The 27951-nt window shown below is 40.5% G+C and overlaps 1 protein-coding gene across 1 annotated transcript in view; it reads right to left on the bottom strand.

Annotated features, from left to right (window-relative positions):
* Positions 1-2722: 2722 nt before the first annotated feature.
* LOC135697773 (uncharacterized) overlaps positions 2723-27951 on the bottom strand; it is a 125497-nt gene continuing 100268 nt past the window's right edge. Inside the window, exon 2 of the mRNA XM_065217589.1 lies at positions 2723-2736. The gene's annotated coding sequence lies outside the window, so the exon portion shown is untranslated. The remainder of the gene's footprint in view (positions 2737-27951) is intronic.

The following is a 27951-nucleotide window of genomic DNA, read 5'->3' as shown; positions in this document are numbered from 1 at the left end:
AGTTTAGACACAGACGCTTCGCAATAACTATCTGCTGACGTTCAGACAGAGGAAAACGCTGGAATTTAAAACATCTGCCCAACAGATTCGGTTGATTACAGGCAGGACACCGTTTCGATGTGCTAGCAGTGGACGAGCACGATGAAAGATTTATCGACGGCTTCTTCGATGTCGATGTAGGCGTATGGCGAAGCATAGTCCTCCCAGACCTTCAGCGTATCATCATAGAGGTAACTCTAACACCAGATGGTCCCGAAGAAATGTGCTCAACTCTTTGGCTCAGCTCTGGTACTCTCTTCGGTCCCAAGCTAATCGATGTACCCCTCGAAACATAGGAAAATCCACGAACCCTTCATTTTATCTGTCAAACTTTCATAGTGAATCAAAACAAACATAATGTAGTACTAGAATTTCGACTAGAATGGGGTACGTTAATCGATTTGCTTGGAGGAACAAATAGGCGAGTCAAGTAGTGAGCCAATTTTAAATCGTTAGTTTCCACCGGTTGGTATCATCGTGTAGGCGCGCGCATAGCAAGTGTTCGAGGATGGCACTCCACGTGTCGGTAGGTTCTCCCAGCTGGCGTAGAATATTGATGTGCCGTTCGAATGGGTCTACCAATGCGTGAACTGCTGAAGCAGACTCCTTCGTCATCCGTGCGACATCGAAGAGAGCCTGTAAATGTCGCTTCTTCATCAGATATTCGTTATTTGCTGCCGGTATAAACATTCAAATGTGACAGAGCCCGAAGCCGATGGTGCAAACCAACAACCTCTTTCCGGTGTTCCCTTATAATTTGCACCATAATACTCTTGAAAATCATCTGCAAAACACTCTTTTAATTCACTTCTGCAATGCTTTTCAAATTATTAATGATTCATGCAGTATAACCTAAGAACTCCCTGATGGTTTGTCCGGAAAATTCTCTTGGGGTTTTCCTCAGCAATATGTATTCTTCAGAAATTCCTATAGAAATCTTCTAGGAATTCCTTTTTAGGAACAGGACGCCCATAAATTCTATGATATGCTCCTCAGATTACCTTGGACCTCTTTTTTGAATTCTTGATAAAAAAAAATATCACCGCAATATGCTTGCAATTCCCTTGAACTGGTCCTTGAAATTTTGTTGGAATCATGCACGGAATTAATTTTTTCTCGAAATTATCTTGAAATGCTTCTATGTGTGAAATCCTTCGGAATTGTTCTCAGAAGTTTCAATGAATTCGTTTCAGAATGCCCTTTGAATTTTACTCCTTTCTTTGGAAGTCACTCACTACGAAAGTTGTCTAATAATTCATTTGCAGTGAAGCAAGTAAACTCCATAGATTTTTCATTGAAAATTATTTGGCATTTAAGTCAGGACTCGTCCGGAATTATTTTCTGAGTTCCTTTGAAGTTCTCCTGGATTTATTTTCAGATTTAATTGAAATCCTCCTTTTAGCGTAAAGGCTGACTGAAAGTAAATGGGTACGCCCAAAAAGACCTGTAATTCGTGATTAATAAAGTTTAAAAAGTCCATTAATGGTTGCTTTACAGTACCTTTATTAAAATATCAAAGTTACAGCATTAGATGGTTACACACTAAGATTTTTTTTACAGGAGTCAGTATTTTTTTACTGGGTTTTTGAATTGCTGAAAAAGTCGGTAAAAATTCAAATGACCGTTATCCGTAAGGAATCAATGAAATCAACCAATTTTATTTTCTATCATTGAATGGGGTTAACAAAACTATGTATGTACAAGTTCAGAACAAATTTTCTCATTAATAAATTTTCCACAAATTTTTAAACTTATACCGAACAGTTCCGTAATTCAAAAACTCGGTAAAACCGTACTGACTCGATTAGTGTGTACATTTCTCCAGATCAAACGAAATCTCGAACCTTCCTCTTGATGGAGCCCATCAGTGCCAGCACAGTAGAAACAGACACGGAATCAGCGCATTTCTTCTATTTTAGCCACATTTGCTGAATGTCCTTGATTGCCCCGTTGCTTCGTCAAAGTCGCTGCTTTGAAATTGCCCAGTATTTTTCGATTGGTCGAAATTCTGGGCAATTCGGAGGATTCATTAGCTTGGGGGACAATACCACTCCAGACCCACCTTGGAATAGTGGCAGCTGGCCAAATCGGGCCAAAAGATGACTTTGCCCCTATGCTTACGGATGAATGGCAATACACGCTTTTTCAGGCATTCTTCGATGTCAACCTGGGATGTCATCGTTGAGGATGTGACGAATGGTTCCGTTTTCATGTCATAACTGCAAATCGCTTGCCAAATCATGGCCTTCTACGCGAACTTGTCGGCAAACACGAACTTGAATCTTCCCGGCACATCCACACGTCCAGTCACGATGTAAAACTTTTGACCGGGAAGCTGCTTAAAATCGTGTTTGACGTATGTTTCGACATCGATCAAAGTGCAGCCCTTGTGTTGTACCTTCTGGCCACATCTCGGATCGGAAGACCGGTGTTGGCTTTAACGCACCTCAACACCTTGCTGCGTAGCTTACGCTCCCTGGTTCCAGTTTTTCGTAGATCCGCTGATTCCTTTCCACACTCAGGCTTTCCTTGTAGGTTTTGAGCACTCGACAAACTGTTGTTTTCGACATCTTCGGCACTTTAGCCAGATTGGAACCGGACCACTTCGGATTTTCCAGGTGATTGTGCACAATATTTTTTCTTCTTTCGGGTTCCATTTGACGTTATTTCTGAACGCGATCGACTACTTTGATCAAACTTGCACCAGTTGTTCTCTATAAGGCATTTTACGAGACGTTTCAAGTCAGCTGTTTTTTTTTCTGTTTACCTATTTTGGCGTTTACCAGCGGGCCGATTTGTTGACATACCACGACCAAAATCAAAACAAAAACATCAGACGTAAACAATAGCAATGTCTTGAGCGCGTTTGAGTGGCCCGCCAGGAACTGTTATCAAGACGTCATTTAAAATAGCTTATAGAAGAGTGAACAAACCACTGTCAAAGATTTTCGATTTCCAACACTAGAGGCGTGCTAGCGGCGCGCGAGGGGTGTACCAATGTACTTTTAGTCAGCCTTAACAACCGAAATTTCGCATGGAATTAAACTCCAGATTCATTTTCTCCCTGAACTTTCTTGAAATTATCCTCAGAATTCCTTTGGAGTTGTACTTTGAATTTCCTTGGCGCTCCCTCAGAGTACCTTAGGAATTAACTTCGGAAATTACTATGAATTTTAATTAAAATTTCCTCTAAGTACAATTGAGGGTTTATTTGGAATTCTACTCAGAACTACTTTGGTATTCCAAAGGTTCTACATAGATTATGGAGTTCCTCAGGACTACCTTAAAAACTACATTGCATGTTCATTAGTAATTATCATCAAAGTTCGTTAGCCTTAAAACCTATGCAAAGTTGGTTATGTTGATTTTTTTTAAATCTGTGAACTTGTGAATGTCCGCTAATAATTTACGAAAAATATCTATATTCCAGGACCAGAAAAATAAAAACATAACCTTCGGCATTCCTCCTGCGCAGTCAACATTACCTGTCTGATAGAGAGAAATTAAAGGTATGGACGTTTTCCCCGAAACGCCAAGAACATGTTCTGATATGGTCGATGGGTCCTGGGTACTCAATATGACCACCAGTTATCATGTTTTTAAAGTTCCTTTAAATTTAACATCATCATTACATAATTCAGAAGCTCAACCTTTGACATATCGAGTTATAGAATCAAAATAATACTACATAGATCATCGACCACAGGACGCATCGCCTTGTAGAAATATCGACTTATGGAGAGTACGATTCATGGTAAAATGAAGGGACCGCAGAATCCATCATGTTATACAAAATATCGAGTTATAGAATATCGAGTGGAGAGTTAACTGTAGATTATATCCAATTACCTGGTTTTAGTATACAATATCGTTGTTGAGCAGTTCCACGCCAAATGACGAATCGCGAAAACTCGACCTTCTCCGATTTGCATAAAACTTTGTATAAAGGTGTTTAACATTCACATATTACAAAAAATCGGTCATTTTGGATATTATTTTATTCAAAATGACATGTTTGTCATTCTCGAATAAATTGTAGCACGAAAACGTAACTTCTGATTGAAATGACGTCTGAGACAACGTTGTAGAGAAATTTAAAGTCTTTCTAGAAAAAATGTATATGGTTTACTTATTTTTTTTTAAGTTTGAGTAAAAACTCAAAAAATTTATATCCTTCTATTATTTTATTTTAAAGATACAGTCAAGTCTACATAACTCGATATTGAAGGGACCATCGAGTTACAGAATTATCGACTTATAAATAAAAAATATTTTATCCTGTCTATAATGTCAAACACAAATACCAAACCACTCTACTAAGGCCAGTAATTATTTATTCTTATATTCGAAAAATGGTTAAAATATCCATTTTGGGAGTTTTGAGTATCCAATTCATAATATAAAGCCAATACACAACACGCAATAGGGCTGCCAGTTTGTTAATTTTTCGAGATATCAAAGATTCTGGTCATTTCTGGATGGGACACTAGCATCATAATTCCATAATAGTCCATAATAGTGATAATTCTCGATATCCGGAATATTTTTATATAAAACTACCTTAGTCTTGAAGATTTTCCTTAATCCGGGATCAAAGAACTTTCAAACATTAAATCTCAATATTTATTAATCTATAATTTTCTTCAATATCCTGGATCTTGGATCTTTCTTTTTGTCCAATATCTTGAAAAAAATTCTAGGTTAGAATTATCATCTACACAACACTCAAAAAACTCATGCAGCATTGCCAACTGGCGTAAACTAAAGATTTTAAATTGGCTCACTACTTGACTAGCCTATTGGTCCCAAGCAAATCGATTAGCATACTCCATTCTAGTCGAAATTCTAGTACTACATAATGTTTGTTTTGATTCGCTATGAAAGTTTGACAGATAAAATGAGGAGTTCATGGATTTTCCTAGGTTTCGAGGGGTGCATCGATTAGCTTGGGACCGAAGAGACTACCAGAGCTGAGCCAAAAAGTTGAGCACGTTTCTTCGGGACCTTCTGGTCTTAGAGTTACCTCAAAGGTATTACCTAGGAATTCTCGGAAAATTACACCGAAAAATTCAATTGAACTTCTTTTCAGAATTCACTTTGTATTCTCCAGAAATTCCAATGTTCCTTGAAATTTCGTTGGAATCATCCTCAGAATTCATATCCTACGGAATTTTCATCGGAATTTCACTGGAAATGCTCCTCAGTAGGCAATCCTTTGGAATTATTCTCAGAATTTTTAATGAATTCATGGCAGAATTCCTTTTGAATGTTATTTCTTCCCTTGGAATTGTACTTATTTTGAAAGTTTCTAAGAATTTGCATGTAGTGGAGTAACAAATTTCATAGATTTATCATTGAAAATTATTTGGCATTCAAGTCACAAGCCTCCTGGAATTCTGTTCCGCGTTCCTTTCCAGGAATTATTTCCAGATTTAATTGTAGTCCTTCGTTTAGCATACTACCGAAGTTTTCTCCAAAAATTCCCATGGATGTATGCTCCAGATTATTTTTCTCCCAGAAACTTCTTTAAATTGTCAACAGAATTCCTTTAAAATACTTCTTTGAATTTCCTGTTAGTCCTCTTCAGAATTCCTTAGGAATTAAGTTCAGAAATTCGTGTTAATTATCATTATATTTTTTTTAATCGTATTCAGAATTTACTTGGCGTAGCCCAAGGCTAAAAATCTCTCTAATAAAGCAAAAAAAAAATTACTTGGCGTTCTACTCAGAACTACCGTTGTATTCAGGCTGCACATAGAATCTGGAGTTCTTCAGGACTACATTGAAACCCGATTGTACTTGATGTTTTCCTCACAGTTATTCCCGGAACTCCCTTGAATGCTTGGAATACACAGTTTTGGTCACGAGCTGCTCATTTGCTAATAACTCTGCACACAGTTGACGAAACATAGTTCTTTTTGAAGCACTACATAAGACTAGAGTTTAAGCTTGTTATAGATACGTACAAAAGTAGATTTTAACACTAGTAATAGGCTGAATTTGTATTTGCGTTGTAAAAATGAAGTGAGAAATTCTCGCTGCACATCTCGAACTTTAAGTGTAAAAATTCATTGGTGTTGATTGAATTGTTAATATTTACCTACTCTTTGCATATGTATAGTAAACTATGATCCTAATCTTTCAATTAATTAAAAGAAACCCAAATTTCAACGACTGAATTAAAAATTATTAACAAATAAGCAGTTGATGTGTGCAACTGTGCATGCCAAGCATGCTCCCTTGGAGTGAGTTCCTTAGAAATTATCATCCAATTTGATGAGCCTTGGAAACTACGCTAGGTCCTTAATCGTGATGTTAAATCTGCTCAGAATTTATTAAGCTTAATGAGTGAAAGAAAATAACGAGGAAAATTAAATAGTAGCGTGTACAATTCTTTCGGCCTCCTAAAACAGACAATGGACCAATATTTATAAACTTTCAAAAAGGTGAAACTATCAACCCTTATAAAACAGAAAAACCTACTGAACCTGAACATCCTCCACTCCTGGACCCAATGCGACCGCCAATAGTCAGACTCACGGAACAATCTGCAGCTGGTGATCGAAGCTTTTTGAAGGCACGGCTGCGGACCCCAAAATTATGGACATTGTGTGGACTTATCTTTCTAACTTGCACGACCAGCCACCTTCAATATGCATTCGCGGAATCACTAAAACTAGTGCAACTTTAATGCTGGCAGCAGAAGGACTACCAACGGACACATCCCTTTTATACGAAATGTTCCTGGGCTGAACGTCCAGGAACATTTCGCATAAAAGGAAACTCGGAATTCTACGCACCGACGCTATGTCAGACCTGAATTCACACCGCGCGTTCCTACTTGGTGAACGCACACAACGACTGCAGCAAACTATGGAGCAAATTTTACAGTCCTCCAAATTTTCAACGGCACTGTCGCACTCTGCTAAAGGAAGTAAAGACGACTATTCCCATGCAAGGGAATTATTATTATCGAATGACGACACTCTACATGAGGTAGACCCTGCTAATGTAAGAGTTACCGACCCTCCAAAAATCTCTTCACTTTCTCAACAGAATGCGACTCAAATTTTGGTGTATTGCCAAAATTTCAATCGCATGAAAAGCCCAGCTAAAATGAAAGAAATCCACCAGAACCTTCGATCTTCTTCTTTTCTAATAATTCTTGGAACTGAAACAAGCTGGGACGAAAGCGTCAGAAGCGAAAAAATTTTTGGCAACAATTTTAATGTATTCCGGCACGACAGGAATTTTCAACTCTGTAATAAAAAGTCTGGTGGTGGAGTGCTCATTGCCTTCAATGCTGACTTTACTTCTGAAGAAATCATAACAAATAAGCACAAGGAATTCGAAAATGTCTGGGTCCAAGCACTTATTGCCGGTGAAATACACATTTTTTCTTCGGTTTATTTTCCACCTGAACATGCCCACAAGCAGTCTTTTGAACTATCTTTTTCAAATTGTTGAAACTATATTTAATTTCAAATATGGAACCAGAAGTAAAACTGCATGTTTATGGCGACTTTAATCAATGAAATGCAGACTTTATTACAGAAATTGACGATGAATCATTTTTAATCCCACTCGTAGGTGAAGACGAAACATTACAATTATTATTCTACAAAATATCTTATTTTGGTCTTAATAAAATTAACCATGCAAAAAACCAACAAAACACATATTTAGACCTTTTATTTACAAAGTAACATTTTTATTTTTTTATCCTATTTGGCCTGGAACTGGTATGTTCTAAACTGAGATACCTAGTTTTGATAAATATAAATATCGGTTGTGTTTGCTACCGTAGTTTAACGATCTTTTGATGTTTTATTGAGCTTGACAAGATGAATATTTTGGTGTAACCAACTCAAACAGCGAAATTTAACGCTACCTAGATTTAGCATTAAGGGGACGATAATGCCTATCAAATTAGAGTGAGAGAGATCCGTCTTACAGCCAACGGTTAGTGCTTACAGAAAATTTATAATACTTTCTAAATCCGCAATAATATTTGTGGGTTGCTCTTTTTTTCATTTTTTTTTTTTCAGTTATAGAACAAAAACTATAAGCAAATCAGGTTAAAACGTGGATACATCCTGATAGAAAATGTCAAAAGCATTTTTCATTTCCCTAAAATGACACCGTCAGATTTCCTGTTGCCACCCGTTCGCTTGCCTCTACCCAATCATTACACAGTGAAAGCAGTAGCGTAACGTAACCTGCCGGAAAATGAATTTTCTTCAAAATTCAATTAAATAAACTTTTTCCCAACTATTGAAATTTATGCTGCATAAAACACTGCATCAGCCAACCCGCAGCCTCCCACCCCACTGGGGCTCAATGTGTTTCAAACTCTGCAGGAGTTCCTGCCAGCACCGACGTCGGCGACAACAGTGCTGCAATTTGGGATGGGTAAAAAAGGTGAGCTTTTCTTTTTTGTTTACCAACAAAACCGGTATTTACATTCACGCTTATGAGAAGCTCATCTATTGCTGAGCGGAATTTAGCGCGCCCCATAACAGAACGGTAGTAGAGCTACGGTGGGTTGGTGGCACAAGTCAAGTCAGCTCCAATGAATGCAAGTTAAATTATGTGGCACACTAAGGTCCTTTGTCTTGTGCCTTCAGTTTCAGTGAATACCACCGGGAGTGTGAAATTTTCTCGTAGTTTTTACCATCATTGGCATTTTGTTTGAGATCTTTGAGATCGATAGGTGAAAATGGAAAACGTCTTTTGATGGTTCAGAACACTCGTCCATATTAACGGACTAGAAGCTGTTCAATTTCAGATTCCAGAACTGTTGGTAAAAGTTTCGTCGAAATTGCTGACATTTTAACTAAAAGCGATTAACTTAAAATAAACACTGTCTGGACCGAGCGAACCTGAAACAGAACGATAAATTTTAATTACATCCAACATTGTAAAAATTATGAATAGACGACAACCTGAGCGAAAGAGTTCATCTGGCGCTGACGGGTCAGTCAATAAGGTTTGAAAGGCGAGAGAAAGCAGATTTTCCTCCTTCCATCGCTGACGAGTTTTCAACGCCAGAAAGGATTAGCCAGGACAGGACAAGCACAATTTTTCGCAAAAATGGGAATGACTATACTGCCACCGACAAACACTACCACACCATGGTCGATGGCAGTGGGTGGGTAGTCGATGGGAAAAAAAAGTGGGAAAAATAACCATCGGATAACAGCAGAAATTATTGCTGTGGTCGTCGTAAGCAAGCTTTTGACATTATTAATTTTCAATGAAATCAATTATCGAACACATCAGAAACATGTTCTACCAGAGAAGAACACTCTGATGTGGAGTTACGAAACATCATTACACTTGACTGAACGGCGATGGGTGACCATGGGGCTGCACTGTGCTGCTGACGGCGCTCTTGATGCTGAACGGGTCTTTAGGTACCTATTGTGGGATGGTTAGGTGCATGGTTGTGAAATTTATGCAAAGGAAAACCGTGATAATTTTATATTTTTTTTTTTTTTTTCAATTGTGGCATCTCCCTGGTAAATTTAAATCTCATCCAGCATTTAAAACGGGTGGCAAATAACAAATATTTGAAAATTCACTTAGGAATAACCACCATGATATGGTATCGAAAGCTCTCAATTAATAACTGTGGAAATGCGAATAAGAAGAAGAAGAATCGTCACTCCACGTGTATACCATTTTTATTTCGGTTTAAGAAAAATCAGCGAGCTGTCAAATTCTCAACTTATTGTTACTGAAGGTGTTACTATTGCTCTTTACTCTTCGGTGGACATATGTGCCTATACATCCGTAAAGTCCCTGGCCCAAACCTCAAAAGGTGGATTTTTAGCATCACACAAGCCTGGATTAACTCCCGCGATTCATTAGGAAAATCAAAGGAGGTACGGGCAAATGGGAGGATCCAGTAGACCATCGCTACCAAATTGTCTTCTCCCCAACTAACATTTTCAGCTTTGTAAGCCAACTTTTCCAGCATTGTGCTGTAAAGTAGCTGAAAAGAAGCTGCAGATACAGCTACAAGCAAAAGCTAGCAAAATAGTTTTGGAGAGCGTTTACTCAACATTCTCACAACCATTATTCAATTTGTCAGTCGCACTGAATAACATCAGCCAATAAACGCTAATGTCACTTCTATACACACACTAATCAGCTTTCAACTTGTAGCTGCAAAACAAAGCTAACAAAGTGAATATATTACTCATTCGATGGCTTCTAAACAACCAACCACTCTTGCTGAATAACATAAACATCAAAAGTGCTTTTTCAACAACTAAACAACCTGTACTCAGCTTATAAATTGTGTTAGAGCAACTTCGGAAGCATTTTCACAGTCAACTAGGTTTATGTTTAGACGTGTGCAGATTTACAGCTTTTACTCAGCTCTTTTATAACTAGTCGAGAAAAGTGATTCGTGTGCACTATTATAAAGCCTGTACTCAGCGATTTTGTTGTAGAAGGGAATCTTGATTTGTTTACATATGTTCAAAGTGTTGGCGTAGCAAAGTGGTAGTGTCAAGGTTTGCCAATGAGGTCGTCTCGAGTTCGACTCCAGGTTCCGGTGCAGGGTATATAATTTGGTGATGATTTGTAACTAATTTCGATTAATTTGATTCACAACAAAAAAAAACTCAATAAATTCCTTCATAAAAAAGCGTAAACAGTATTTAACACGGTTTCAAGAGAAAGCTGTGTAGAGATTATTGGATAACCGGGAAAAGGTGGAATAAGCGCCTTTCAAGTTCACACACAACTAAACAGCAGGATAACAGCTGTATAGAAACGTTAATGGATATGCAATAAGAGCTTCTCCCGACCGTTCCAACAGCCATAAATAGCTGACTAAGTTCGCCAGATTTGCTTGTATAGAGGTTGAGTAAAGGTTTTCTCATATTGTATAACGTTTGAATACAGCTTGAGGCTGTATAAATGAAATGAGTAAAGCGTTTACATTGTGAAAATTGTTAGTTGGGTCCCGCCTAAAATTTGGCCGCACTCGCCTTTCCCACAACCTTAGTGGAAACGGTGATTTTCACAAGGCTTGTGCCCTATGCCGCATTCATCACTCTGTTGAGCATTTCCTATGTCACTGCCCCCAATACCAGGGAGCAAGCGAGCTTTACGGGATTCCAAGCAGTGTAAATGACGCGCTCCGCAATGACACAAGCCGGACCGCTGCTCTACTAGGTGTTCTTAAAGAGGCAGAACTCTTGCACCTAGTTTGATTACTACCCATTTTGGTGCTCGATGTCGGCAGCGGACCCCTCACTGAAGCCTGCTACCGGTTGCACCCTCCTCTTCATCACGGACCGAGCACCCGCAACATCACCCTAAACTGACCAATGATACAACCAAGACCCATGCGCATCATAACCCGGACTACTGACCCCAACAGACCTATGGCACAATCAGAACCAGCCCGAAATCAACCATTGACCATGCTTAACAGCAAACTAGACAGCATACAACACTCTGTTTTAAGCAACTCTGTATTAAAGACTGTACTCGAAAAAATGCAACAGACAAAAATGATCACCCAAAATTCATTTTAAGTCGGATATTTTTGAAGCTCTCAGGGAATAAATAAATACATAAGGGAAATGTATGTAATGTCGGCCTAAATGCCCTTAATTTGGGCCCATACATAAATTCAGTAATCGACTAAATTTTCAATAGCGACCAAAAATATCAATTAGTACCGTCCTAACGTAATGATGCGTTCATCTAGATAAAATTGATAAATAGCATACTTTTAGCGATGGGCCCAATTTTAGATCCATAGGCCAACATTAGAGCCACTTCCCCTATTAGCTATGTTTTTGTAAAGTTGGTTTATTCAACCTCCTCTCCTAGGCTAAATGCCCGCACCGTGGATTCAACGCCACCCCATCAAATCCTGTGCAACACTTGCACCATCTTTCTTATACACTTTCATCTACTCTTTCTTCAAATCCTTGTCGTTTTTGAAGACGTTCCCTGTTTTCCGGAGCTTGCCCATCATAATCGCCAATAATTTTTTCTATTGGGCAAAGTTCCGGCGAGTTTGACGGATTTGCCTCCTTCGGCAAAAAAAACCACATCGTTGGCTTCGTGCCACTCCATCACCAGTTTCGCGTTATGGCACGATGCCAGATTCGCCCAAAACAGATTGTCATGCTTCTGGAGGCATTCTTCTTTATATATTTGGCCATTGATGGTGCCGGTCGTTATGAAGGTACGGCTTGCTGAATTTGTCACACCAACAAATAGCCTGCCACACTAAGCACTTCTTGGCAAATTTGTCGACCTTCTTCTTTCGGAACTTCTCCGGAACATCCTGGTAGGAATTGCCGACGAAAAACTTCAGGCCGGGGATCTGCTTGGTGTCCGCTTTAATGTACGTCTCGTCGTCCATTACGATGCATCTCGGCTGCACCAACCGGTACAGCTTCCTGCCGCGGGGTTTGACCACCGTATTTTGTTTATCGGTTCGGTTAGGTGCCTTCCTTACCTTGAAGGCATGAAGTCCGGCCCGCTTCATTGTCTGCTGGACGAACCAGACGGAAGATTTGTCCTTCTTGGCCACGTCCCGAATCGAAAGGTTCGGATTGCGCTTGAAGTAATTCCTCACCTTCCTTGCGTTCACGGGGTCTGGGTCTCCTTAAACGATTTTACTACACGGGACTCGGTCGAATTGTCGGATCCAAACTGTTTCGCGATCCACCTGTGGGCCTGGATTTTCCACGACCGCTCCCATAATTTTTTGTCGAAGCACCTCTTGCTAAGCTAGTTTTACTCTCAATTTCATCAATTTTTACCCATGCAATAACAAGTTATAGACAAAAGAAAGTGTTGCATTTTTTTCGAGTACAATCTTTAGGGGGACCCTCTTATGGGGCCTCTTCCTTCTTCCCGGAGATCCCCCTCGGAGTCAGCCAATGGCTGAAAGTCTCTTTAATAAAGTAACCTAACCTAACCTTGGAAAACCTCATAAGCAATTGCCATTATGTATGTACTCTTTCGTTCCAACACGGATTACGAGCCATGCAATTGTCAAATAAGGTCTTCCTTAACATAGTCGGTAGATGCACAGCTACAAAGCAATATCATGCTAGACACATGGTTGCGTTCGACTCCTCTCGTTCTAGTCTACTGGACATAGAGTATGATTGTGCTTGCCACACAATTATACTAATGCAACAAATGGTACAGGCATCGAAAGCTCTCAATTAGTAGCTGTGGAAGTGCAGTTCGCATCTCTTGCCGTGCGGATCTATTTACTTTTTGCTGAAGGAAGTATTACTACTACCTAAAGCTACAACAAATTTAAACAGCACTTTTCAGTGCTAAACCTGTAAAACATTTTCTACCTTGTTCAACTCTTATTCCTCTTCGATCCTTGTTTGGACCCTACCCGAGGTAATTCTTCTTGGATATCGATTTGGAAAATTCCTCTTCGATCCTTCAGATTCTTATAGTAATCTGCTTGGAAGTCGATTTGGAAAAAAATACTGCCGCCATGGCGCCTAAACGCAAAAGAAAGGGGCAAACTCTTGACCTCCCTTCTGATGAAATTAAATTTGAGTAATCAATTTGATTTGCTCACGGATGATGCGAATGATCCATCATCCAAGAAAAATTCTAGTAAACTTTCCCGCCTTAATGCCAAGAAGGAAAAGATTCCCCCTATTGTGATAACCACTTCCGATTTCCATGCTCTTCGCATGGAACTTTTGAATTTCGTGAAAGTTAAGTTTTCACTACAAATTGGACGTCGGGGTGAATGCCGTGTATTGGCTGAAACCTTGGACGGATTTAAATGTCTTCTCAAGTATCTTACTGAGAAGAAGCACAATTTTTTTATCTACGACACCAAAACTGAACGTGTGTTCAAGGTTGTCATGAAAGGACTGCCCAGTGGTGAATCCCTGGATCAGATCAAAGATGAACTGGCAAAATTACTTGGAGTTGTGTCACTCCAAGTAATCAAAATGAAAATGAAATCCCGTCCTGGCGATTCGCGCAACGGGATTTCTAATGATTTTTATTTAGTTCACTTCAAGTCTAGTGAACTAAACAACCTTAAGGCCTTAGAAAAAGCTAGCCTTATGCTCCATGTCCGAGTGAAGTGGGAACACTTCAGGAAGACTGGAGGAAATTTCCAAAACCTCACTCAGTGCCGTAAGTGCCAGGGATGGGGTCACGGAACTAAAAATTGCTACATGCCAGCTAAATGCATGAATTGTGGTGATTTCTCTCACGCAAAGGACGACTGTCCTGTGAAGGAAGATCCTAAGAAATTTAAATGTTCAAATTGTGGTGAAAATCACAAATCCAATTTTTGGGAATGTGAGACTCGCAAAGCGATCCTACAATCTCGTTCTAAGTGACAGGTAGGAAACGCTCCACGTTTCCGACCAGGTACAAATTCGTCTGCTGTTAACAACGGTCAGCGAGGAACAAATTCTACATTCGTACCCCTAGGTACAAATATCACCCCTGCTTCAAATTTTTCATCTGTACCTACTCCCCTCGCTGCTAACAATGTTCAGCGAGTTAATGGAGCTACCTATGCTGCTATTGCTGCTATTGCTTCGGCTCTTGAGGGCAGCCTTGATAGCTAGCTGCTTGCAGGGAGCTTTTCGTTGTGTACTGCAGAAAAATGCACAACGCCACGCGCTGAAAGCGCTGCTGCTACTGATGATGATGACGACCGGGGATAATTTTAATTAGCATAGTCTCAGTTGCACATTCGTGCAATTTTCAATAATGAGTTAATAAAAATTGATAAAAATTTAATTTTAACAGTTTCGTTGAAAAATTTCCTATCGATTGGCATCATCTCTGGACAAAATCAGACCAATTCCATGCCGTGACCGACTTTGGTTTTTGAAATTTCACCTAAAATTGCCTTCAAAATACATAGATTTAATCTTATGGGAACTGACATCTGATTTATGAAATTTACAAATGGCCAGAAAATACTCTTTAACCAAATTTATGGTTGTCCTGAAAAGGACCGTTTTGTCGTGATGGTTGATTAATGGTGAGCCATTAGGGTGTTCAACACAGATGAAGCTGGCGAGCTGTATGTTGTTTGGATCGAGGGTGATGCGCTATATGGCCCACAGCGACTCATGAAGAGCTATTGAATCCGATCAGTAGCGGTGCGGCTTCTTCTTCTTTTTCGGTGAATGAACACTCATGTGGGCTGCAGCTCGCTACTTGCGGGTAGCCTTTCATTGTGTACTGGAGAACAATGTTCAAAGCCTCGCGCCAAAAATGCTGCTACTGCTGTTGATGATGACTGACCGGACACCACTACACATGGTGATTGAATAAGCTGTGTTGGGGAAAGCGCTATTTGTAGGCAACCGGTGATAATTTTGATCACCATTGCAACAGTTGGACATTTGTGTAATTTTCAATAGTGACCTATTGAAAATTGATAAAGTATTCATTTTAGCAGTATTGTAGATATTGTTTCAATCGACTGGCTCATTAGGAATTAAAATCCATCCTCTGTTGACAGAGCTATAAGTGGTCAAAACCTGACCACTTTTCGTAACGCGGTTGATTTTGGTTATTTGAAATTGCACCATTAATATGTTGCCAAAAGACTTATTCGTAGTGAAAAGGGGCCTGGGACGGAATCCAAAACATCGTGCTCCTCCTCTTCTACAAATCCAACAGTTTAGTTAGCGTGCTAAAAAGTGAAAAATAAACATGTTTAAGTTAGCTAACGTTAAATGTACATTATTTTGAAAATGTACTGTCTCAAAATTTCAGAATTGTAAAGAGTAAGTCATGGATTTTAAAAATTCCAAAATATTTTACAGAACAACTCTGGATTAAAGGGATTCATTTCTGGAGCACCTCCAGTCTGGGGATTCCTCTCTGAGACCTCCGTATATTAAACTTTGTGTCTTGCTAAACTCGGTTCTGGAGTGTCCAGAGATAAACTAGCCATAGGCTGAAAGTCTCGTTGAAAGTAACTTAACCTAAACTAAAAATCCTCCTTGAGCTGAAAATTCTACTAAGCTTGGGTCCTCCAAAGTAACACTCTACGCAAAAAAAAAATGTAATTTCGGCACTCTAAGACTGACAAACACAAATAGCCTTGGATTTATTGGAAATATTAGATTTTAATACTCGAATTGTCGAAAGTCACTGGTAAGGGGCTGTCCATATATCCCTCTGTGTGGAAAATCATCCATATATAAAAAAACACATTAGGATTATTTCACAGATTTCTGTGAAATTTTACCGACATCTCAACATCAGAACGTTCGGTAAACACTTCGGGGATTTTAAACAGTTTTCCCAACAATCAATACGAAACTAACGATTTTAAATTGGCTCACTACTTGACTAGCCTATTGGTCCCAAGCAAATTGACTAACGTACCCCATTATAGTACACTGAAGTCTTTTTTTACACGGTTTTTTTTACACGGTTTTCCACGATTTACACGGTACGTTTTTAACGATTTCTCGACAACGATACCACCTATCGACTTGATTCCAATCACATTATCCGTTTCAAGCTATTTGTAATCGAATGGCATACTTAAAAAAAATCACAATAACAAAATACAGAAATTTTATAATATGTCTATATGGACCATATCATGCTTTAATTACAAATGGCATCAAAATCCGATTTTTTAAAAACATTTAAGCATGCGAAAAATCAAAATCTCGTAGGTTTTTTTTACACGGTTTTTTTTTAAACGGTACGTATCCCCCGTATAAAAAAAGACCTGAGTGTATAAATTCCAGTACTACACTATGTTTGTTTTGATTCGCTATGAAAGTTTGACACATTTTCCTGTGATGTTTCACAAATTCCCTGTTCAGATTTCGATAAATTTTAGAGAAATCTGTGAAATAATCTTTGTGTGTATGAACCATTGACATTTGCCAACTGCCTATCACTCCTGCCTAGATATATGCTATATCTCAGGACCATTGCCATACAGAAGGTAACAGTGTTGAGCAAATTTGTCCTTGCCTACTAGGCCTTTTAATTGATGGACCGGAGTTCAGAATTTCATCACTACACGGTGCTAGTGTGCAAATGATTTTCCTGAATCTGCTTAATATTGGCATATTGGCCATATAGAATAATAAAATCTTCGGTAAATTTGCTTAGTAGGTTTTGTTTCATGAACAGAAGTTCAGAATTTTCTAACTATGTGGTGCTAGTGTGCATATGCTGAATATGCTTTAGCTTGAGATCCAAGCCATACAGTCTTCAGAAAATCAGTTCAGTTAGTACTTTTGGTTGGTGGACAGAAGTTCACAATTTTTGCACTACGTGGCGCTAGTGTGTAAGGGGATTTCCTGAATATGCTATATCTTAGGACCAAGGTGGCAAATACTCATTTCAGCTAAAACAATGTTTTTCTAAATTATGAAATAATTAGATGCCATGATCAAATTTTGAATTGGTAGGATACAAGAAGAGGTTGCAAAGAATGTGTTTGACATATTAAACCTGTTTATTTCACTTCATGAGAGTCACAATCAGCGATGTTTCACAAACTCACTCACTCACTCACTCACTCACTCAGCGATCAGAAAATTGCTGATTGTGACTCATAGAAAGCAAAATTTACAGATTTTATGTTTCAAACGCATACTTTGTAACCTCTTCTTGTAAGTTACAAGCTTAACATGCCATCATACCATCTTTTGGTTTTATTATTCCGAAAAACATTATTTTAGCTGAAATGAGTATTTGCAACCTTGCTTAGGACCATTGCCATACAGAAGGTTTCCGTGTTCGGCACATTTTTCCAGTAGGCAAAGGCCTTTTGATTGATGGACCGATGTTCAGAATGTTCTCACTAGGCGATGCTAGTGTGCAAATGATTTTCCTGAATCTACCAAATCTTGGCATCCTGGCCATATAGAAGGATAAATTTTTCGGAAAATTTGTTCAGTAGGTGAAGGACTTTTGATTAGTGGGAAAAAGTTCAGAATTTTGCTCACTTCGCGGCGCTAGTGTACAAGTGAATCTCTTTGCAGCTGCCGAACCATGGATTGGTGCAGAAAAAACTGCTCACTGCATCTCTAGCGGATGCTTTCATTTCTTATTTGAGTGAATTTTCATAGTCTATGATTTTCCACAAGGTCTCCGAAAAAATGTTCATCCAGTTGTTCCTAACAACTCGTTTCAGATGTTGTTCCACAGCACGTAAACGATCTAGACCCATATCAGCCCGTTTCGAATTCTGTCGCTGTCCAAGTAACAATTTTGGTTTTATAAGAGTTCTGTAGATCATGATTTAGACTTGTAGAATGCTAAATAACCTTCATAAAGCTTGCAATGTTACTTAGGGCTTTGCGTGTCCTTAACGGTCAGTCTTTCAGTAATCTGCTGCAACTGGTTCATTCTACTCACTTACTGGCTGAGGAGTTGTTCCACATCCACGCTTCATCTTCTTTTACAAGGATTAGTCGTCTAACTGTGTCAATGGTGGGGTATATGTCCCTAACCTCAGCCTAATATGAAGCCTCCAATTACATTTCATGCCGCATCTTAAGTAGTAATTGACCTACAGTCGATATTTCACTGTCTACATGTAAGTTTAGATATTCTAGTTATTTGGATATTAATTAGGCACGACTAAAATTGTAAAACTCACCATTTTAACATGAAAACAGGTGCGTGAATGTAATGTCAATCTACTGTTCTCAAATTTGGTCTTCAAATGGATGCAACTTCGTCTTATCGAAGATGAACCTCGATCTACAAAGTATCGGCATCTTTTCAATCCTTATCATTCATACATATTAGGTTTTCATTACTATTGTGAATTATTGCTGAATGAATTAATTATGTGCTTGATAGGCCGAAGTGAGGGACTAGGCTAACATTACATCCCGTAACCCTAGTACCTCGTGCTCGTGACAAAAATGTTTCACCTCGTTTTGGATAAGACTGGAACTACGTTACATCCGTGAGCTTTGCCTCCTCTTGCTGGCTTATACTATGGCGTCAAGTCCTAAATGTTTAACATAACAAGCAAGACTTGAGGAAATTGTTTCTATTTTCAAAACATGGTTAGTAACATTCAGTGAATTAAGAGAGTATTTTGCAACATTATAACGCGAAACCTTACTCTTTTTCGACTATCTTCTTCCTCAAAATAAATAAAAATGAATGAATGAAAACCAACGCTTATGATTTGAATTCACTTATCAACCGCACAAAGAGTTTCGAGGTTTCATATAACTAAACAAACTTGAGCCAAACACCACTGAAACATCCCACATCCATTACACCACTAATCAACATGCCACCGAAAATGTTGATATTCATTTGAACTTTTCGGAAGCGAAACTTTTACACCGGCAGCGGAGCGTAAAATGTTATTGTATAATTAATTTTCCTGGCCAAATAATTTTGCCTGCCCTCCCACCCCGTTCCGCATGCCGCTGCGATCAAACCAGCACGGCACCAGGGTGGAAAATAGTTTTAATCATAGTTCCGAACTACCGTCATTGTTGAGCCACAGCCGACAGCTAATTCCCGAAAACAGAACTCTGTGACTGCACCGACGAAGAATGGGATGGGAAAAGCTGGATCCCATACACGCATGCAGACGGAAAACAAAGGGATCCAGTTGCAGTGAAAAATTGCGGACTGTATGGGAAGTGTTTAGATTTAGTTGATGAAATTTTAACCCCGCACCCATCACATCCATGCCACGAGACTAACCGCTAAAATTAACTGAACTGATGTGTGGAGCTGGTTTTGTAATTGAATCAACATTTGCTCTTTGAGGCAGGTAATTACAAAACTATCAGCCAAAAACTTGTTTTGCTTGCTAATGAAATGTGTCGGGATGTTTTCATATAATTATAAAATTTCATTTCCCGATGGATGATTTGCATTTAGAGTGAGGGTTGTTTTCTATTTTATGGAAAGTTTTAGCTGTGAGTCATAGCCATATTTCAACTACAACTGAGTCTAATTATGTGTAGTTTCGGATGAAGGGCCTACAGGAGACATTTCGCGTAGGCGTCTAATCAACGAGCAATTTAAAAGCGATTGCAAACAACGATTTTCCAAAATTTTGCACACGCTAAATACTGCGCTACACACTAGTACACGTGGCACTGTGTGAACCGTAGGTGGCATATGTCGTTTGATATCTTAATTTGTTTCTGTCACAACCACCAGTCGGTCCTGAAATGAACCGGCTCTACCATTTACCATCGCATCGACGACGATGACGACCGACGGGACGGATTGATTCAAACAAACTCGATTCCAATGTCGGAGATCCCGCTGAAAGGACCATACCATGTCTACCCGTTCACGAGTTTTCCCTCGCTCTCTGATGGGATTGATTTGAGCTTTGATTTTTCCCCTCGTCACTCCCCATCATCCAAATAACACATGTTCCACCGTGGGTGGTCCGAACCCCAACATAACCCCCGCCGTTTTTACGGGAGCTTTTTTGTTGTCGAAGGTTAATCAAATTTTCTTAGCATTTTCAACGGGGATTACCCTAAACCACAGTGGGTTGGTGGTAGATGTTTTTGAGTCGACGCTTGATGTCGATTCGGAATCACAGCCGTAGAGAAAAACGTCGGGTGCTCCGTGTCACAGACGACGACCCGCAAAGGCAAAAGAACGTTTTCGATCTTTCATCGCAAATTCATCTCTGAATTTGGCATGACACAAATTTGACGCACAGTGGCCGCCGGTTTGCGAATTTGGAAGGATGGAGCGCCTGACAGGGTTGCTGGGGGAAGGATTAAACCCGGTAGCAGACCAATGGAATTCGATAGTAATCAGGGATGAAGATTAAAACAAAGTTGACAATTTTAGATTTAGAAGGTCAGATTTGATCTCTGTTACATAACTACACCCTACTAAAAACTCATGTAAATTCTGGTGGTGTTAGACCGGTATGTTGATTACATGCAAGCGACAAATTTCAGCCATAATAAAGGGTGATACGGTCAAAATTTGGTCAATATCAACTTGACGTATTTCTTTCAATTTTGCATTTAAAAAACCTGAACACCCCTCATTTTGAAGGTGTGTGTGTGTAGAATGTTGCTCCTATTTTGATTTTGGAATTCACTCTTCAGTTGCCAAAATGCCGACCAAGCAAGAAGAGCAGCGTATCAAAATTTTGCTCGCGCATCGCGAAAATCCGAGCTACTCGCACGCAAAGTTGGCAAAATCGCTAAAAGTTGCCAAATCAACCGTTACAAATGTAATTAAAGTGTTTAGGGAACGTTTGTCGACAGCCAGGAAGTCTGGATCGGGGGGAAATCGAAAACCGGAAGCCGCTGAGACGACAAAGAGAGTTGCCGGTAGTTTCAAGCGAAACCCTAACCTCTCTCTCCGAGATGCCGCAAATAAGCTGGGTGTATCGTCTACAACCGTGCATCGAGCCAAAAAACGAGCCGGACTATCGACTTACAAGAAGGTAGTGACTCCAAATCGCGATGATAAACAAAATACGACGGCCAAAGCGCGATCCCGGAGGCTGTACACGACGATGCTGACGAAGTTTGACTGCGTGGTAATGGACGACGAAACCTACGTCAAAGCCAACTACAAGCAGCTTCCGGGACAGGAGTTTTATACGGCAAAAGGAAGGGGAAAGGTAGCAGATGTTTTCAAGCACATGAAACTGTCAAAGTTCGCAAAGAAATATCTGGTTTGGCAAGCCATCTGTACCTGTGGCTTGAAAAGCAGCATTTTCATAGCTTCCGGGACTGTCAACCAAGAAATTTACGTGAAAGAGTGTTTGAATAAACGTCTGCTGCCTTTCCTGAAGAAACACGGTTGTTCCGTACTGTTTTGGCCGGATTTGGCATCTTGCCATTACGGTAAAAAGACCATGGAGTGGTACGCCGCCAACAACGTGCAGGTGGTTCCCAAGGACAAGAACCCTCCCAACACGCCAGAGCTCCGCCCAATTGAGAAATACTGGGCTATTGTCAAGCGGAACCTAAAGAAGACCAAAAAAACTGCTAAGGGCGAGCAGCAGTTCAAGGCAAACTGGCTTTCTGCGGCGAAGAAGGTGGACAAGGTGGCTGTACAAAATCTGATGGCAGGGGTCAAGCGTAAGGCCCGGCAATTCGGATTTGGAAAAGCGGAAGCCTAACTGAATATTTTTCCTGAATTTTATACTAATTGAACTTGAAAAAGAAATTTAATTTGATTTTTTAAATAAACGATTTCACCGATTTACACGCGTTTTCCCTTGACCAAATTTTGACCGTATCACCCTTTAAACGCCGGCTGCCTTCGCCTAGTCAGTAAATATTAGGCATGGCAAAGTGAACAAAGTGCAAAATCTTCCGATGCGTTCAGAGACGACAAAAGCAGTGAGTGAACTTCATTGTTAAACTAACAGTGGTACAGTTTCTTTACAGTTCTCAGCAGAGTAATAAACCCATCACACTTCCAATCCACTAAGGACCAGAAGTCGTATTTAAGTGGAATAAATAATTCGTGCCAAAATCATTAGTTTTGGGTAGTGGAAGACGCGGGAAGACGACCACCCTTTGGATTATTGAAACGTCAAAATGAACATCAAAAACAAAATATCAAATGTTATTTTGTGTATGAGGTTAGCGCACAAAAATTGCTCAGCTCCGTCTGCTTTTGTCCAGCTGTGACTATGAAGTACTTGTCTTTACGGAAGCATGGCTCCGTGCTGATATTGACAACAGTGAAATTTCATCGGATTACGATTTCTTCCGCTGTGATCGCAATGAGTTAACCAGTCCTCATTTGCGAGGCGATGGAGTACTGATTGCAGCCAAAAACTACCTGGAGTGTGAATCTATTTCGATAGCTAACTGTGACAATCTTGAGCAAATTGCAGTTTTCATAAAATCGCAATCTCATTCGCTTTATGTAGTGGCTATCTATCTTCCACCTAGCTCGAGTGCCGAGCTATACATTGCTCATGCAAGGGCCGTTCAATAAGTGGCAGATCGTTTATCGGAGACTGACATAATCCTATCGATCGGTGATTTTAATCTTCCTAAACTGCGATGGCATTTTGACGAGGACATTAATGGCTTTATTCCTTCAAACGCATTGACTGATACTGAGAGAAACTTTACAGAAGCTATGTTTTCCAATGGCTTGAGGCAGATTAATAACATTGTCGAGAGTGTTGTATCATCGGTACTTGACGATCAGGACAAATGTTTCAAATTTGACTATATGGCATGCGACTTTGACTTGTTGAATTCTATTTTTATGAATATTGAGTGGGAACAGTTATTAAGTTATGCTTCAGTAGACCAGATGTTATCAGCTTTCTATGAATCTCTCTCTGAAGTTATAAATCATCATGTACCTCGAAAGAGACAAGCACCGATTTCTGCTTTCAACAAACCGTGGTGGACTGCAGAGTTACGTACGCTTCGCTAGTCGCGCAACAGGTTTTTCCAAACGAAAAATAAGTCCAATAAAGCTAGACTCGTTGAGCTTGAGTTGGAGTACAAAGCCACCCTTTCTACAACACACGAAAACTATTTGTGTAGGATACAGACAACCGTCAAGGAAAATCCTTCGCGCTTTTGGGATTTCATTAAGAAACGCAAAACTGACTACGGCATCCCTGAATCGGTCAACTTCGAAGGAACTACTTCTTTCTCATGCTCGGAGACAGCTAATCTCATTGCTGATTTCTTTGAGAGCGTATTTAAAGCATTACCCGTTCAACGTCAAGCAGGCTTCGAGCAGATTCCGTCTCAAAACATAAATCTACAATGCATCCAGTTTTCTCCAGACGAAGTTCAGAAAGCCCTCGAAAATCTCTATTCAACGAAAGGACCCGGAACGGAGAGCCTGCCTCCTGTATTGTTGAAAGTCGTGCCGCTACGCTTGCGTCGCCCGTCGCTGCTTTTTTCAACCGATCGCTCCAAGACAGAACGGTCCCAAATGCATGAAAAACGGCATCCATAGTACCGATCCACAAGTCTGGAAATCAAAAATGTGTCACCAATTAGCGTGGTATATCCATACTTTATACTCTCAGTAAGATGTTGGAGAAACTGATCCACACAGCGCTCTGCAGAGTTACTGCCCCGATCACCGCTCAACGACATCAAACAGTGATATCACGTGATATAGCATCAAAATAGCAAGTGGATTCGGTTTACGTCGATTTTGCGAAAGCTTTCGATACAGTTCCGCACAACCTCATCATTAGCTAAATGAATCATATTGGATTCCCCACCTGGATCACGGAATGGCTCAACTCGTACCTGTCTGACCGCAATGCTTTCGTAGTGGTAAATTCCGTACGCTCCAGGACCTTCGACACTCCATCTGGTGTACCAAAAGGCAGTGTTCTCGGTCCTCTTATTTTTATCATCTATGTGAATGACTTGTGTGAGCTGCTCTCATCGTCCAAACTGTCTTATGATGATGACCTAAAATTGTTTCGTGTAATTGTTTCTCCTGCTGACTGTGTTGCAGAACAAGAAGATATAAATCGTTTGCTAGTCTGGTGCGGTGACAACGGCATGTGAGTCAACAGCAAAAAATGCAAAGTGATATCCTTCACCCGCAGCAACAAAGTTAATCTTCATCCATACTGCATGGGACCGGATTCCCTAAAACGTGTAAACTCAGTCTGTGATCTAGGCGTTTCAATCGATTCCAGGTTAAAGTTTTGCGAACACATAAGCATTGTAACTGCCAAAGCATAGACTGTGCTTGGTTTCATTCGTCGTCATGCTTCTGGTTTCACCGACGTTTATCGCCTCAAGACACTATTCTGCTCGGTGGTTCGTAGTATCTTAGAATATGCTTCCCCAGTGTGGTCTCCACAACGCATATTCTTACGATTGAACGGATTCAGAAAAATTTCATGAGGTTTGCTTTACGTCAGCTCCCATGGAATGATCCAGCCATTCTTCCCAGTTATCCAGACCGATGCATGCTGATTGATTTGGAATCCCTCTCAGCAAGGCGTATCAAATTGCAACGACTTTCATCTGGTTCAAAGCTCATAGAGACGCTCGTTTTTATTATCTAACTGTTAATTTTAATCGTCGATTATTTTGATATTTTTTGTTGTGTAAATTTACCATAAATTCGCAACTTTGGTTTTACCCGTACTGCTTGGTGATAACGATCCTGCCGCGCGTCGAAATTATCGGAAATCCTTGGACAGGCCGCTGCAATTCGGAAGTGAATTCTATTCGATCGATCATCCACAAGCAAAGCAACAGCCATTACCCCATTTCTGTTCCTGACGAATCACAACAGACAACAATGGCGAAGAAGCAGTGCAAAGAATGCAAATTGGAAGTGAACGATCTCGAACCCATCCGTTGCGGCTTTTGTGATGCCTCTTTCCACATTAGCCAACAATGTTGTGGATTCAATCACCGTGCCAACCGAGACCTATTCTCACAAGGAAAGGCAATGTTTGTTTGATTGCCGGTCCGTGCTTGCTGGTCGGAGTATTAAAGACTACCTCGAAGATACACTCAAAGCCCAGAGTGCCTCTTCTGCGGCTCCGGACAGCTCGAATAACTTGTCGAGCCAAGTACAGTTACTTGCCGAGGCGGTACATAAACTGGGCAAGACTCGTCAACGTTGACCTCAGATCGCGGTACAAGAGCCATCGACTTCAGCGACCTGTCCATCAGCTCTATCGTGCCTGCTGCAATCCCCGCCAAATTTCGGTTGTTTTTATCGGGGTTCCAACCGCTGATCTTCCCGGATGATGTGCAGAAAATTGTGGGTCGCTGTCTTGATCTATCGTCACCGTGTGATGTGATCTGCTTGGTTCCGAAAGGAAAAGATGTCTCGAACATGTCGTTCATTTCATTTAAGATCGGTCTGGATCCATCGTTAGAACAACGTGCGCTGCTCTCGTCGACTTGGCCGGACGGACTGGTATTCAAGGAATTTGTGGACCAGCCAAAAAACTCTCGCCAAACTTTGAACTAGCCAGTTGACAACGATCGAACACCAATTTGGAGCACTGTACTGCGGACGGTGGGAACCCTAGGGTTCCCATCACAGGCGAGTATTGTTTCGTAAATTCGTCTCCTTATACACTCAACCGTTTTTTGTTGCAGCCTGGTGTATCCCCAGTCGATCCTGTATGGCTTTACTACCAGAACGTCCGAGGTGTTAGGACTAAAATTGACGACTTGCTTTTGGCTGTTATGGAGTGCAATTACGACGTCATCATACTGACAGAGACTGGATTAAATGACTGCATCGATTCTCTGCAAATTTTCGGATCATTGTTCACCGTATTTCGCTGTGATCGCTGCCGCAGGAACAATGATAAATTGAGCTTCGGAGGTGTACTGATTGCAGTCCATCACCGTTACCGTTGTACTCAAGTTCAGACGCGCCACGGTGAAAGATTGGAACAGGTGTTTGTTGATGCTGTTATTGGTCGTAATCGTTTGCTGAGTGGTGCTATGTACATCCCTCCTGACCGTAGCCGTGATGCAGAGCTGATAGATGAACATTTGGCCTCCGTTCGTGAACTGTGTGACAGCGCTTCGTTTGATGACCAGGTGCTGATATGTGGTGATTACAACCAGCCCCGCCTACAGTGGTTGCAGAATGCAGACGGCGAGGTGTTTCTGGCTGCAACGTCAACTCCAATAAGTGCTGCTTTGATTGATGGAATGGATTTTTTGAATTTATATCAAGCTAACTGGATTCGTAACCATTCTGATCGAACGCTTGATCTAATGTTTTGTTCGACCAACTGTGGGGTAACCGTAAATGAGGCTGCTGTTGCACTGTTGCCTATAGATTTGCACCATCCTCCGCTGGAAATGTTTCTTCCCGTTCAAGCCAGGTGCCAGATTGATGATCCGCACCATGCTGACTGTGAGCCTACTCTTGATTTTGGCAAGATTGACTACGGCATGCTTTGAGAGTACCTTTCTACGATTGACTGGGCTTGTCTGAATTGTGAGGATGTTAATGAAATGGCTTCAAACTTCTGCTCTATTATTCAACAGTGGTTGCAGAGGAATGTTCCACCTGGAGTACGCCACTTCTGCGAACGTTAAAACGTGAGAAAAATGCCAAACAACGTAAGCATCGTGCTCTACAGTCGTCTGACAGCAAGCTTGGATTCCAACGTGCTAGTAAGGCATATCGCAATTTTAATTCAGCTTTGTACAAGGCTCATGTCATGAGAGTGCAGACTAATCTTCGGAGAAATCCAAAAAGCTTTTGGAAGTTCGTCAATAGTAAGCGGAAAAGTTCATCTGTAGCGAGCAACGTGATTTTTGACGACGTCGAAGCGAAATCTTCTACTGAAAGCTGCGAACTGTTTGCCAGATTTTTTGCCTCTGTGTTTGACCAAACTCCTGCCTCTGAAATCGAAGCTGAGTCTGCTGCTTTAGACATTCCCATGGACTTCATTAGTCTGTCGACATTCGTAGTTACTCCTGCAATGATCATATCTGCTGCCAAAAAGTTGAAAAGTTCGCTTTCTGCTGGTCCCGACGGTATACCATCGATTTTGTTTTGCCGCTGTGCTGTTGACTTAGCTTAGCCACTGTCTGCAATTTTCACCCGGTCGCTCGATGAAGGGGTTTTTCCTGAGGTATGGAAGCAGTCATTTGTGTTTCCCGTCTTCAAAAATGGTGACAAGTAAAACGTCAGGAACTACAGAGGAATAACGAGCTTATCAGCTGCGTCAAAGCTGTTTGAAATAATTGTCAGCGATATGATTCTACGCCAGTCGCACAGCTATATTTCTACCGTTCAACACGGTTTTATGCCTGGAAGATCGGTCACGACGAATCTACTAAGCTTCACCAACACTTGCATAACTGCTATGGAAAGCAAGGCTCAAGTTGATGTCATCTATAATGACCTGAAGGCGGCTTTCGACAAGATCGATCACAATGTGCTGTTGGCTAAACTGTCACGTCTCGG

Source organism: Ochlerotatus camptorhynchus, unplaced genomic scaffold (assembly GCF_037179485.1).
Source record: "Ochlerotatus camptorhynchus isolate MF236.1 unplaced genomic scaffold, CSIRO-AGI_Acam_v1.1 ptg000077l, whole genome shotgun sequence".
In the NCBI taxonomy this organism is placed as follows: Eukaryota; Metazoa; Arthropoda; class Insecta; order Diptera; family Culicidae; genus Ochlerotatus; species Ochlerotatus camptorhynchus.
The sequence above is the reverse complement of the archived record's forward strand: the minus strand, read 5'-3'. Positions and strand labels throughout refer to the sequence as shown.